At 35.5% G+C, this 15378-nt stretch overlaps 1 long non-coding RNA gene across 2 annotated transcripts in view; it reads right to left on the bottom strand.

The window, feature by feature from the left end:
* Nucleotides 1-15378, bottom strand: part of LOC139362755 (uncharacterized) — an 85359-nt gene that overhangs the window by 53606 nt on the left and 16375 nt on the right. The gene's annotated exons all lie outside the window — the stretch shown is intronic.

The following is a 15378-nucleotide window of genomic DNA, read 5'->3' as shown; positions in this document are numbered from 1 at the left end:
CAGCAGATGCATAAACACTCAGTTCTCTTTCTTCCTATTAGCTCCTCATACATTGATTTGAAAGATGAATATTTATTTTTAATACTGCAAACTTACCAGTGACATGACCTCACTTTTTCACTGTCAGATCCTTAACATGTCTAATGAAGTTTAGGAAATTACTTAGATCAGTTCCTCATTGCATAGATGAAGCAACTGGGGTTTTGAAGGGTTTAGCACCATCTCCAAGGTAATGTATCTAATTATGGCAAATGACTGTAGAACTCTCCACTGTTGAGAGAATAACTATTAGCCCAGAGGCTGCACCGTAATATAATTCCTTAGGCTGCACACACCACTAAGAGGATGACAAGATGAGACTACCAGGTTCAAGCCCATCATACTTCACATCCCTGTGTATCTCACTAATCTGTAGAAGTTCCAACCTAAGTCCTTCTTTTTCTCATAAACTCATAATCCACAAATCTGTTATTCTCTCCACTTCTCCCCCTCCCCAAATAAACCCTTCTAGTGTCTCATGTGACTCTCATCTGTGTTCACCAGTACCCTTTCCCTCATTTTCCCCATCACCTCCTTGCTTTACCTTAGTTGAAACCTATCTGGTTCCTGTGAGAATGTCAGGGCCAGGACTGGAGGTAGGTGCATTCCTTGCTCCCTCCCATTGCTACTTTCAAATTAGCTCACCCCTTCCCTCCTGCAAAAATCAATGATTTTTTGATGTTTTCTTTTGATGATTTCTTTTGATGTTTATGTCATCTGGATATACCACCATTTCTTAGTCCTTCTCACTATGTTCTGCCAACATCCTAGTCAAATCTCCTCAATTACTGAAGTCTTCCGTTCCTGGCAAAAGACCTTCCATTCTAACCCAGTTCCTTCCTTTATCCTTGGTGATTTCCATACCTGACTAGATTATGCAAAAACTCTCAGCCTCTTAGTTTTTTTACTTCCATATTACGATGACATTTTCATTTTTTCCACTTCAGTCATCCATTCTATGTCACACCTTGGATCTTTTCCTCTCTTAAGAAGCAGCAACCCTTTCAAAAAATTCAAATAATAACATCTAACTTTCCTTCTACAGCTTCCTATGCATTCAGGTCATTGATGCAAGTACTCCATACAACCACATAGTTTCTCAATGATGTGGGGACATTCAATTCTTTCATCTCACCACTTTCTTATCCATCAGTCCCCTCCTGCCATTACTTCCCATCTGTTCAACACAGATCCCATAATCAATATAGTTCTCCTTTTGAAATACTTTCAACTCCCAGTCCTTTCTTTGCTTCACTTGAGCTGATCTTACAAAAAACCCAATCCATGGATGAACTCATTCTGCTTTAGACCTCTCATTTTGCTATGTATGGAGATATTTAACTTTTTTTCTATAGCTATGTATGTAGAAACAAAAGGAAGGATACTTTGTTACATGACTCAGCATTCAGCTTAATTTTTTTCTTTTGGCATAGTGAGTTGGGGTCCCAAGTATTTATTTTCCTTTCACGTTTCTCCCCCTCCTTTTAAAAAAAGTCTTTTGGAGAAAGTATTTTGGAAGAAAATTAGTCTCTTGTCTCAAGTTTTGTCTGATCTCTTGTGGTTACGGCAATTTATTCCTAGATAAATAGGTCTCATGTTAGGAAAGCTCACTTTTACCATGTTGTAGTCTCACTCCCACAAAGAAAAACTAGGAGGAGGAAGAGAGAAAGAAAACAAAGGAAAAAAAGGAGAAAAATAATGAAAAAATCCCAAAAACAACAAAGGGAGAACAATTCTGGAAAATTAATAAATATTACTCTGAAGCCTATACATCAGATTGCAGGTATGAAAATGGCTTATAAATAGGTTGCTGTTATTTTTTTTTTTTTACAAAATTTAAGTTGTCTAGCTTCCGTATTTCTAATCAGAAAAAATGGGGGTGGGGGGAAGGAAAAGAAGGAAGAAAAAATTGAAAACATGATTTTGGAGACTTTTGATCAGGAAAGATTTTAGAATTCAGTCCAAATTGTAGAAAAATAATAAAAATTAAATAACACTCGACCAGGCTAAAATCTAATAACAAGTGTATTATAGTTTATTCTGAAACATGATTTTTTTCTCTCTAATTCCCTAATTTTATAAAAGACAAAAATCATAATAGGACAAACTTATCTGTAAAATAAGTTTTAGTCATATTATACTTGACTTGATTATTTGCATAAGGTGCAGCAAGAATAATCATTTACCATACTGGCTCCCTCTTTTTTGAAACTGGCTTTGCTGGAAGCTTTTCCATAAGGAATCTAAGATTAGACCTTTTATAAACCTCATGCCCAGCCAATAATTTATCTGTGCCTGCAGATACCTGTTTGAATTGGGTGAATTCCTCTCTTTTTGAGGTCCCAATAAAACTTGGGGTTCCTGGGCCTATCAGAAAGGGATATTCTTTATTTAAGACAAGTCAGGACCCTGTAAAGGACAAGGTATGAGGTCAGTTTTTCCAAGGGGCTTTTATCAACTCTGTAGGTCAGCCTGCTCCAGATTGGATCAACAATCCTCATTAATACACCAGCTCTCCATGACAGTCCTGGAAGTTTTCTCTCTACTCCAATGGCACAATTTCTAGTTACCAGAAACCTATATTTAAGAGTACTTCTCAGTATTATTTCTGATTATAAATCACCCCATAGAAGGATGAAAATAAAACAACAATTGTGGATGACAAAGGTCTTAGAACAGTCATACTTAAAGACAGAGTTGACAAGGAAATTTGGTTACTTCTGTGGCATACAACAATTTTACATAATAATCATAATCACTACTGACAACATATATTAAGACATAACAGAATCACAGAAATCTCATACAATTTTGGAACACATACTAATAACCCATTTATATAAATATAATCCAAATAAGGTTAAACACCATTTTATATTTGACAACGCTTTCTGTATGATTTTTATTACACCAAATAAGCTGAACATGTCTCTTTTGGGCTTCAGAAGACCTAATACCAAAAATTAATGAAGTCAACAGAACTGAATTTAAAATTTGATACTGGAAAGTTTATCAAATATAAAAAGCCTAAAACACTTCATATCACATAATAGAATCACAGCTCATTGTAAAATAAGTCATTCATTTAGCCAAAATGATAAGTCAAAGATTTCCAAGAAAAGGCAAAAATCTTTATTCTTTGAGAGAGGAGGCCTTAATTTCCCAAACAACAAGCCCTTGAAAAGACAGCATGAGGCCAATTAAATCTACCTCTCACATCTTATAAACGAATCTATTAAATTTTAACTATCTTGACCATAAGACATAATTTTCATATACTTTTTTATAATCTAATTTTTTTTTTTTTTTTTTTTTGAGACAGAGTCTTGCTCTGTCGCCTGGGCTGGAGTGCAGTGGCCGGATCTCAGCTCACTGCAAGCTCTGCCTCCCGGGTTCATGCCATTCTCCTGCCTCAGCCTCCCGAGTAGCTGGGGCTATAGGCGCCCGCCACCTTGCCCGGCTAGTTTTTTGTATTTTTTAGTAGAGACGGGGTTTCACCGTGTTAGCCAGGATGGTCTCGATCTCCTGACCTCGTGATCTGCCCATCTCGGCCTCCCAAAGTGCTGGGATTACAGGCTTGAGCCACCGCGCCCAGCATATAATCTAATTTTTTATTAAATAGTTGGTTAGTGCTCCAAGAAAACCTTGTTAAGCTGACACAGGGGCCCAGATGCTGATCTTGCATTAGTGTGCTTTTGATATTAATGTTTAATTTATAGAGAAGCTCTGAACTAATTCTGTCTCTCAAAATTGGCCCTTACAACCTCACATGTCCACCTATTCTGCAACAGTCCCTGGGCCCAGAGGTATAATTTCTGGTTCTGTGTCTCATGAACATGGAGTATTTTGATTGTCATATTCTCTCAGGTCTGAAGATGAGGTTTTAATTGTTGTCAGTGTTAGGATTTAGCATGACTTGGTGTGCTTTTTAGACCCACGCATCAAAACCCTGTAACTTAACAGCACAAGGACTTTAAAAGCAATACAGAAAGTTACATGGATGAGATAACCTTCATTTTTAAAATGTTTAAATCTCCGTTTTCCTAAGCAAATCAAAATTTAGTAACAATTACCCAGGACTTATTTTGATAAAATGTAAAATCTGTTAGGCCAGTTACCAAAAGGCAAAAAACAAAACAAAACAATGAAAATCAATCTTCTGCAGTGTGATTGCTTTTCCCTAGAAGAAGTCCACTTAGCGTGCAAGTCAAAACTAATGAAAATGGTACTTGAATTAGTTAGATATAGTAAGAATATGTCCTGGGTCATAAGTTAAAGTTTTAAGTTTCATAGAACACGTTTAAAGCCAAGAGCACAGAATGTTATATTGGAAGAAAACATTTCCTTTAGACCTTTAAGGTAAAACATTTTTAGTTTTGGTCCACAAGAGTAGTTAGAAGCTGAGGGAAAAAATTACAGGAGCTGACAAAAATGTTGAAGGAGAGAGGTATTATCTCAGGCCATCTTGAAGGAGAGAGAGCTGAAAACAGTGAGACAGGATAAAAGTTGAACTTTTAGGTTAAAAAAAATTAAAATCTCTTGTAATTTTATTAAGCATAAATAAATACCTTAAGAAAATCTTGTTGTTCTGACCAAATATTTAGCATATTAGTGTATTTTTAATATCAAAGCCCAATCTCTAAAAGACTATTATAAATAATTTCCTTTTAATTATAGCCAACTTAAACACAAAGATTTTTTTCCATAAATTCTCCTTTTACAAACCTTATTACAACTTATACATACCATTTACAACATGCTTGGACGTGCTGTTTTGTCCTAAACATCCCTCATTCCTAAATAACCAGTGAGTTTACTTTAGGACAAAAATTTACCATACAAGATTATTTCTCATATAAAATTATTTTCCTTTTAACCTTTCTTATAAAAAATACCTCTTTATATTTATTACTTTCTTTACATCTCTCTTATTTACTAGTTCCTTTTACTTTGTTTCAAAAATAACCTTTAAATAACCTTTGAATTAGACAAAAATTATTTTCCTTTATTTTTAGAAAAATCTTTTCTTATAATTAAAAAAAAATTGGAAATGACCTAGCCATTTAATAAGTATCTAGTATTTAATTTAATGTAAGTTCACATTCCAAATTATATGACAAGTCTATTCCATTTACCTAACTTTTTTATAGTTTATCAAGATTACTTATGAAAACATTTAAAGTTATTTCCCTGTTAACCATTTTATAGCCTGTGAATTTCCTGTGTTTACCTAAGAAAGAACTTTAAGGTTAAAAAGATGGTTTGTTTGTTTGTTTTTTGTTTTTGCCAACAATGCAGGATTTAGCTATTTTCATTAAACCAACAATATTTAATGACTTCTTGATTAAAAAATTATACAAACAAAGATAATTCTCTTTTGGGATGTATTTATAGCTTTATAATCCTCATAACAAATGTTGACACCTTGTAATATCTAGCAGAAATAAATATAACACTATTTGACCAATAAATCTAAACAATAATATATGTTGACAAATCTGAAGACATGTCTAATTTTATTTTACCAATAATTTAAAAACCAGCTTATTTATTAGAAGTTTACTTAAGTCATGTGAATTTGAAAAAGTATTTGGGCTTAAGGTTTCTATTTTTCTGATAAAGTATTTGACATAAACTTTTTTTCTTTAAGTCAATTAATTAGAGCTCTTTTATATACTTTGGTAGTGAAGCATATACAAGATGTAAATATGCAGACGTTTTAGATACACAGGTAGTATTAGATCTTAAAGATTCTTATAGATTCATAAGACCCTTTTTCCGCCTATTTGAGACTTTCAATTTCTTGATAACCTGTTTCACTACCCTAAGCAACTGTCAGACAGATGGCCCTAAATTTGCATACTAAAGGAGAAACTCAGGTAAAAATCAGAAAGTGAAATTTACATCTCAAAGTACATATATACACGTGCAAACACACACACACACACACAGAGATTGAGAGAGAGAGAGAGAGAGAGACTGGTTTGTTAGAGGGAGTTAAAAATGAATTCCAAGTCAAACATCGAATTCTAGATATGTACCCTAGGATTTTATAAGGAGGCCAATATTATTTAGGTAGTTTTATATTTAGTCTCTGTCTTTTAACTGGACCTCTGAGTTCTGGGCAGAGCCCACAATGAAGCCTGGGTCTCCAAAAACAGAGACATATCATGAAACTAGACCACATAATGTTTTTACAGTGCACTTTGTGACAAGGACATCTCTCTAAGTGTCTAAACCATGTCACTTCTGTCTTAAACAGCCAAGAATAGCCCCTGTTGTATGTAGTCACTACTTTAGACCAAAAAAAAAAAAAAAGAAAGAAATCAGGTAACATAATACAAACGCAAGCAGCTTAAGGTCTTAGAGGAACTTGTCTGTTTGCAGTCTTGGAGTTCCATAATGAAAAACAGAGATTTCTCACCAGAATGGAGTCTGGGGTCTTCACTGTTTTCTTTAAGAAATTCCAGACTGTTAGAAATTATTTTAGGTCCCTTATGTAGCAGAGCGTAGCAAGAGGAAGGAGAGATAGACAGAAGTAAATGGAGAAAACAGAATTCAGTCAACTGAGAAGAAAAAAAAACCTTTTACCCTCCCCCAGAAAGAAACAAGATAATGGGAGAGAACAAAAGTATAAAGGCCTTTTAAATACATATATTTAAACCCTGCATATGTATGTAATACATATATATGCAGTATTATGCATATGTATACACATATACATCTTGGATATTAGCTTTTAATTAAGCTGACTTTTAATCATTGAGCTCTTTAAAATATCCTTTTAAATCTCTTATTACCATATTTTATCTGGGACAAACTGATTTTTCAAAAGTAACACAAATACCAATCCAGAAAAGATTTGATTTACAAACCAAACTCAGGCTGCCATGGTGAGAGAGGGGCAGAACCTTAGCTACTGAACTGTAGCATGGAGTGACCACCGTTGTTGATCTTTGAGTTTGGCTTTGCTAGCAAAAGGTGTCCTTGTTACATAAATAAAGCCCTTCAGGTAGTCAAAATCTTTCTTTTTTCTTTTTCTTGGCCATTTTTTTTTCCTTTTTCCTGTTTATGTAAACAGCTGTGGGAATTTAGGCAATTCAAAGATTGTGTTCCCCATAATTCGGAACTTTCCTTCAGATTTAACCAAGTCAAGTAGAGTTGGTCAAACTCAGTGGGAGAAAGACTGAAATAAAACAACAAAAACAGAAACAAATAAAAAAAAATCAAGTAAAACAAATAAATGATCACACAATTTATATGATTATGGAGTGCTCTAATAGTAAAGAGAAATTAAGACCACCCGCTTGTTAATGTTAATTTTTAGTCATTAAGGAGAATTTCCAAGACAAAAACCACAATTCAGCTACTTAGCCAGAAATGGGGCCCAGGCTGAAGACTGCTCTCTACCACCTTAGAAGCAGGGGAAAAAACTTTCAAACTTGCCTTCCCTGTAGGAAGTGAGCTAAAGCTCCAGAAAGGAGTTGCCTGCCTCTAACATCATGGAAGCAGGAAAACTCTCATTCTTTGTTGTGAGTAAAACTCCAGAAAAGGAGTTGTACAGCAAAATAAACCTCAGATCTCAACCAAATTTGGGAGATGAGAGATTCTCTGGAGTGGGGAGCTTCTATACCTCAGCAAATTTTCCTACTGGTTTGAGCAATAAAGATAGTTCAAGGGCCGGGCGCGGTGGCTCACGCCTGTAATCCCAGCACTTTGGGAGGCCGAGACGGGCGAATCACGAGGTCAGGAGATCGAGACCATCCTGGCTAACACGGTGAAACCCCATCTCTACTAAAAATACAAAAATTAGCTGGGTGTGGTGGCGGGTGCCTCTAGTCCCAGCTACACGGGAGGCTGAGGCAGGAGAATGGCGTGAACCCGGGAGGCGGAGTTTGCAGTGAGTGGAGATAGCACCATTGCACTCCAGCCTGGGCGACAGAGCGAGACTCCAACTCAAAAAAAAAAAAAAAAAAAAAAAAGATAGTTCAAGCTGGTCCCAAGCACTGATGGGAGAGTTACCAAAGGTCGGGGCCGCCTCCACCCAGAGTCCCTTCTGATGGTCACCAATTTGCAGAACAAAAAGTACCTGAGACAGTTCCCAATCAATTTAGAAGCTTATTTTTCCAAGTTTAAGGACATGTCCAGGAGAGAAGTCTGTGTCTTTCTCCAAAGATGACTTGCGGGGCTTCAATATTTAAAGGGAAAAAGCAATCTTAGAGGAAAGAGGGAGGGTATGGTCGTACTACTGAATCCACATGTTGCAAGAGGAAAGGAGCAGGTAGGAGATAGTCAATTATATATTCATCTCGCACTCACTAAATTGGCACTTTACATAACATAAGGGGAACATAGAGTAGCTACCTGTGGAGACATTTAACTTTTTGTCTGTAGTTATTTCCTTAGGAACAAAAAGAAAGGCACTTTCTTGCACGACTCAATCCATGAAAATAGGACATCATCCCATTTATTTATGTCTTTTTCAATGTATCAATGTTTTATAATTTTTTGTGAACAAATCTTTCATCTTTTGGTTAAGCTTAATCCCTAAGTATTTTACTTTTTGTTGGTGATGTAAATGGAATTGTTTTCTTTCAACCTTTCAGATCATTGTTGATTTATAGAAAAATCATTGATTTTTGTATGTTAATTTTGTATTCTGCAACCTTGCTGAATTATTTTTTAGTTTTTTTTTTTTTTTTTTTTTTTTTTGAGGCGGAGTCTCGCTCTGTTGCCCAGGCTGGTGTGCAGTGGCCGGATCTCAGCTCACTGCAAGCTCTGCCTCCCGGGTTCACGCCATTCTCCTGCCTCAGCCTCCCGAGTAGCTGGGACTACATATTTTTTACTTTTAACAGATTTCCTTGTGGAGTCCTTAGGGTTTTCTATGATTATGTCATCTGCAAACATAAATTTCTCTTCTGATTTGTATGCCTTTTCTTATTCTTGCTTGACTGCTCTAGCTAGGACTTGAAGTATTACGTTGAATCCAAATGACAAGAGTGAACTTCCTTGCCCTATTCTGGATCTTAGAAGAAAAGCTTTCAGTGTGTCTCCATTGATTATGATGTTGAGGGTTTTTTGTTTTTGTTTTCTTTTTGAAACGGAGTTTTATTCTGTAGCCCAGGCTGGACTGCAATGGTGCAGTCTTGGCTCAGGCTCACCGCAACCTCTGCCTCCCTGGCTCAAGTGATTCTCCTGCCCCAGCCTCCCAAGTAGCTGAGATTACAGGTGTGCACCACCATGCCTGGCTAATTTTTGTATTTTTAGTAGAGGCAGGGTTTCTCTATATTGGTCAGGTTGGTCTCGAACTCTTGACCAAAAGTGATCCCCACGCCTTTGCTTCCCAAAGTGCTGGGATTACGGGCGTGACCCACCACACCCAGCCAATTGTGGGTTTTTATACATACCCTTATTGTATTGAGGTTCATTTCTTTTATACTCATTTTGTAGAGAGCTTTTAAAATCAGGATGTTGAATTTTGTCAAATGCTGATTCTGCATGTATTGAGATGACCGTGTGTTTTTTTCTTTCATCCTATTAATGTGTATCATGTTGATGGATTTTTGTATGTTAAACAATTCTTGTATGCCAGGGATAAATCCCACTTGATTATGGTTTATGATCCTTTTAATGTGCTGCTGAATTCTGCTTGCTAGTATTTTATTGAGGATTTTGGCATCTATGTTCATCAAGGATATTGGCCTGTAGTTTCCTCTTCTTGTGATGTGTTAGGCTTTAAAATCAGGGAGATACTGGCTTGATAAAATGAGTTTGGGATTGTTCTCTCTTCTAGTTTTTAGAAGAGTTTAAGAAGAATTGGCATTAGTAAAATGAGCAAATCACAGAAGGACAAATACTATATGATTCCACTTATATAAGGTATCTAAAACAGTCAAACTCACAGAGAATAGTCAAACTCATAGAAAATGGTGGTTGCCAGGGCTAGGCAAAGGGAAAAATAGAGAGTTGTTTGATGAGCACAAAATTTCAGTTATGCAAGATGAGTAAGTTCTAGAAATTTGCTGTATAATATAATGCCTATAATTAAGAATACCATATTGTGCACTTCAAAATTTGTTTGGAGTAGATTTCATGTTCAGTATTCTTACTACACAGACACAAAAAACTAACAAAGATGAAAGCACCACCCAGAAACTTTTGAAGTGACAGATATGTCTATTACCTTGACTGTAGTGATGATGTCACAGGTGTATGCATATTTCCAAATTCATCAAACTGTACACATTAATGACGTACAGTTTGTTGTATAACAATTATACCTCAAGAAAAATAAAGGAAGGTAGAATAAATTTCCAATCTGTTTTTTTTTTTAGATTGTCATCTATCTAACATCTTTTGCACTACTATATAATTCCATTTTAGAATTTGTATGTCAATTCCTATAAAAAATCTGCTGTGACTTTCAAATGAATTGCACTGAATCTACAGATTAACTTGGGATTTACTGATATCTTAACAATATGGAATCTTCCAAATACATTACTACACTATTCCATTTGTTTTAGTCTTCTTTGGTTTCTCTCTGCAATGTTTTGTAGTTTTAAATTTAGAGGTCTTGCATATATTTTGTTATTTTTTTCCTAGGTATTTGAGGGGTTTGTGGCTACTGTCATTGGTATTGCTTTTTTCCTTGCTTGTTTGTTGGTTCTGGGTTTCCATTTTAAATAAACGTTGTAGTTTGGAAACATTTTAGATTTACAGAAATGTTAGAATGATAGTAGAGTTCTGGTATACTCCTGACCCAGTTACTCTCATCGTTAGTATATTACATTTCTGATCTATTTTTGTCAAACTAAGAAAATTTTATTGGTGTATTACTAAAAATGGTAACTGAATTGCTTTTAAATTTTATTTTGAAATTTTTGTTGATAGTATATAAAAACAAAATTGATTTTTGTATATTAAAATTTGTGTTCAGTGCTAAATGCATTTATTAGTTCTGGTAGTTGGTTTATGGATTTCTCTGAATTTTCTACATACACAGTCATGAAACTGTTGAAGAATATCTTTACTTCTTTATTTACAATGATTATGTTTTTTATTTCTTTATTCTGCCTTATAACACTAACTAGGAACTCCAGGCCAGGTGTGTTGATCACGTCTGTGATCCCAGCACTTCGGGAGGCCAAGGTGGGCAGATCAATTGAGGTCAGGAGTTCGAGACCAGCCTGTCCAACATGGAGAAATCCCGTCTCTACTAAAAATACAAAAATTAGCCAGGTGTGGTGGTGTGCACCTATAATCCCACCCATTCAGGAAGATGAGGCAAGAGAATCACTTAAACCCAGGAGGCGGATGTTGCAGTTAGCCAAGATCCTGACACTGCACTACAGCCAGGGCAACAGAGTGAGGCTCTGTTTCAATTAAAAAACAAAAAAAAAGAAAGAAAAAGAAAGAAAGAAAAGAAAACCTACTAGGAACTCCAGCACAGCAAGCAGACATCATGTCAGTAGGTATCTCTGCCTTGTTAGCAGTCTTAGGTGGAAAATGTTCCTTTATTCTGTTTATGTGGTAAATTAGGTTGCCTGATTTTCAAATGTTAAATTAGACTTGCATTTCTGGAATAAATCCTACTTGGTCTTCTATAGAAATTTTAACACTTGTACTCTTTAATCAATCCTCTCTTGTGGGACCTTTGTTATTTTAAGTATTCTGGTATTTTATTTTATTTATTTTTTATTTTTTTGAGATGGAGTTTCGCTCTTTCACCCAGGCTGGAGTGCAGAGGCGCAATCTCGGCTCACTGCAACCTCAGCCTTCCAGTTTCAAGCGATTCTCCTGCCTCAGTCTCCTGAGTAGCTGGGATCACAGGTGTGCACCACCACGCCTGGCTAATTTTTGTACTTTTAGTACAGACGGGGTTTCACCATGTTGGCCAAGCTGGTCTCAATCTCCTGACCTCGTGATCCACCCACCTCAGCCTCCGAAATTGCTGAGATTACAGGCGTGAGCCAATGCACCCAGCCATATTCTGGTATTTTAAGTAGCATTGTAATAATTATCCCTGCAGCTACATTATTCCATACTTTCATAATAATTTCTACACGAGCAATCCCTAAAAATGGAATTGCTGGGACAAGGCTTTTTAATATTTGTTATAAAATTTTCCCCTAGAAGTTTTGAATAAACATATCCCCTATTTCTACTGAAAGCACCTCCTCTGCAGATGCTCCTCTGCTTATTATGAAGTTATGTCTCAATAAACCCATGTTACAGTTGAAAAATTGTAAGTTGAACCATTGTAAGTTGGGACTCTCTCTACAGCATTTATATATATATAAATATAATATATATATAGTAGCCAAATCTGGATGCTATCATGGTTTAAATTGCCAATTTTGTAAGCAAAGATGTATCATTTTAATTTATATTCATTTATTTATTAATGAAGTTACACTTTTTTGCAAATACATTTTGGGAATTTCTCTTTTTTTTAGTGTAAAACGCTTATTCATACCCTTTGTCTAGTTTGCCAGTTAGAGTGTTAAATTTTCTCTTAATGATTTGTAAAAAAAGGTTATATTTATCTTAAGCTTTTGTATCAACTACATGATATGATAATAATAGAGTTATTAAGAACAAGTTAGAATACAAATTAGAATCTCAGAGATTAAGGCACTGACCTTAAGTGGTAAATTGAGGATGATGCCAGATTTTAAAGGATGGTGAACACTATCTTCTGTAGAAAATAGAAAGGCTTTGATAGGGAGATACACGATATAACTTATGTTGTGGAGCAGAGGTCAGCAAACTATGGCTTTTGGGCCACATCTGGTCCATTCAGATTTTTGTAAATAAACTTCTATTGGAATAGATCTACAACCATTTATTTATGTATTGCCACTCCTACAACTGAAAACTAACATGCTATCATGGCAGGGTTGAATAGGTGCCACAGAGACCACAATGGCCCACAAAGCCCAAAATATTTACTGTCTCTTTACAGAAAAATTTGCCAATCTGTTTTAAAAAGATAACTCTGGCAGCTGGATGAAGGATTAATATTAGGAAGAAATTATGTGCATGAAACATATTTGGAAGGAAACTGTGCTACTTCAGATAAGAATGACAAAGGCCTAGTCGAAGGCAATAGTAGTAGGTAGGCATGGAAAAAAAACGAAAAAAGAAGACAGACATTTTGTATGCAAAATTAGAGAAGAGAATAAAATATATATAAAAAAGATTTTTTAAAGAAGAGAAAGATTCCAAATTTTATATTTTTGGTGATTGGAAGGATGGTGGTGTTCTGAATTGTGGTAGAAGAAAAACAATGGGGGAAAGAAACATGTCCAGAAACAACAGTGATTTTCATTTTTGATAAGCTAAACACCTGTAAGATAAATGCATGGGGCTTGCCCAAATTATCCCCAAACTGATCTCTAAGCAAATGTAGTTGTGGGGGTCACTGGTCTATAATTGGTAGCTGGTATTTTAGGAAGCCACCAAAGGAAATGTAAAATAAATAAAAAGTTCTCTGAACATCTATATATAAACAGTTGTTGAAACTGTCATTAATTAACACCACAGAAGATTACAGAGAAGTTAAAGTAAATGAACTAAGTCCAGATATATCAAAATAGATAATTGCAAAATACATAATGATGAATTTTCAAAATGCAAGGTGCAAAGGATGCTACGATGCTATATATGGGAAATTTTAAAAACAAAATGACATATGTTGTATACAGACATACAAATATAGAGATGACAATACAACTTCAGAATATTAGGATAATAGGTAGGAGAGGAAGAGAAGAGGAAGGGGACACTAGCTTGATCTGCCACATTATATTTCTTTTTTAAAAGGCTGCCAGTAGAAGGCACCGAGAGAAAAGTATAAATTGCCATGAGAAAAATTAAGAAAATACAGGTCCTGGACATTAGGAAAGCGAGGAGGTATGTTCTCAAAAGAAGAGCATAGAACATACCATCCAACTTTGCAGACAAGTCAAGTAAAATAATGATTAAGAAGCTGTCTATTATCAGTCAGAAACCTTTAAGACAGTTTCAGCAGAATAATGAGGGTGGGAGCCAGATGGTGGGGGGTGGAGAGGAGATACTTGGCACCGAAGGAGTGGAGGCAGTGACAGCAAACGGCTCACTCAAAAAGGCTGGCAATGAAGAAGGAAAGAGGAAAGAAAAGAGAAAGATACATGGTAGTTTAAATGAGAAACATTTAATTTATCTGATGCTTCAATTTCAGGCCAGCTAGGTCCTCAAATAACTCATTTTTTTTTCCTTTGCAAAACTTCAAGTTCTTATAGTAGCAAAATAAATATGTTTTTTCATTAAGGGATTATCTCCCTAACTCACATATTAATATGACACAAAAAACATTAAGAGCTTGGTTCATATCACATAACATGAACATTAGTCTTGCAAAAGTTGAGAAAATGTGAGTCATGAGACGTAGGGATTTTCTAGGTGTACTGCTCACTCAGATAGATCCCCACAAAGTGGTATGTATCTTGATGCAGCCAACCAGTCCAGGATCTGTCCTTACAGAGTGAGACTCTGTAAAAAAAAAGAAACTTAATTTCATCAATGTGAACACATTTAGCATATTCGGGAAGGTGATTCATACTAACGAAGCTCATCAGGGTCTGATATTTAAGCCATTTTATTTATTTACAATAAGGAGTTTGATTGCCAAGCACTCTAGACATAGTTAGCCCTAACCAGTGAGCCCAATTATCCCTAGGGTATTTGGGAAGCAAGGAAGCAGTTAAGGAGTTACTTATTGGAATGTGTAATGACATCTGGTTTTGATGTGACAGTCTCTGAAATAGCTATATTCCTGTTGAGTGGATTCTTGAATCGGCCTAACAGAGCATTCCCTCTTGAAGTGAAGGCATGCTCTTACAGATTCGCTTCTTCTGCACCTTTATTTCTAAATTTCCTTTTGAAGTACATATCCATGCCTTACCACTGTTAATACCTTTCTGCCTAGGAACAGACACATCTCTTTAAAATGTTCTGCTTTTCTCTGCACTGAATGCATTATGCATGTTATTGCTTAGCTTTCAAAGTTCTTTGAGGACATCTATGATCACTCAATATAGATGATATTTCATTTGTAATGATGACTTTTACCATTTCTGAGGACAACTATAATTTCATTGTTTATTCTATTTTTCTTCAGGTAAACTTACTTCTTTACTTAAATTTTTTAAAGGACACCTTATATTACTATCATCAATTACCAACCCAATTTATTTGACAAAAGTAAAAAAACCAAAAAGATAAGCATAATAAGGATACAATTATATTCTTTAATAATTCATTTGTTTCACCACTACCTGTACACTGATATGCCAT

This window comes from Macaca nemestrina, chromosome 4, assembly GCF_043159975.1.
Source record: "Macaca nemestrina isolate mMacNem1 chromosome 4, mMacNem.hap1, whole genome shotgun sequence".
In the NCBI taxonomy this organism is placed as follows: Eukaryota; Metazoa; Chordata; class Mammalia; order Primates; family Cercopithecidae; genus Macaca; species Macaca nemestrina.
The sequence above is the reverse complement of the archived record's forward strand: the minus strand, read 5'-3'. Positions and strand labels throughout refer to the sequence as shown.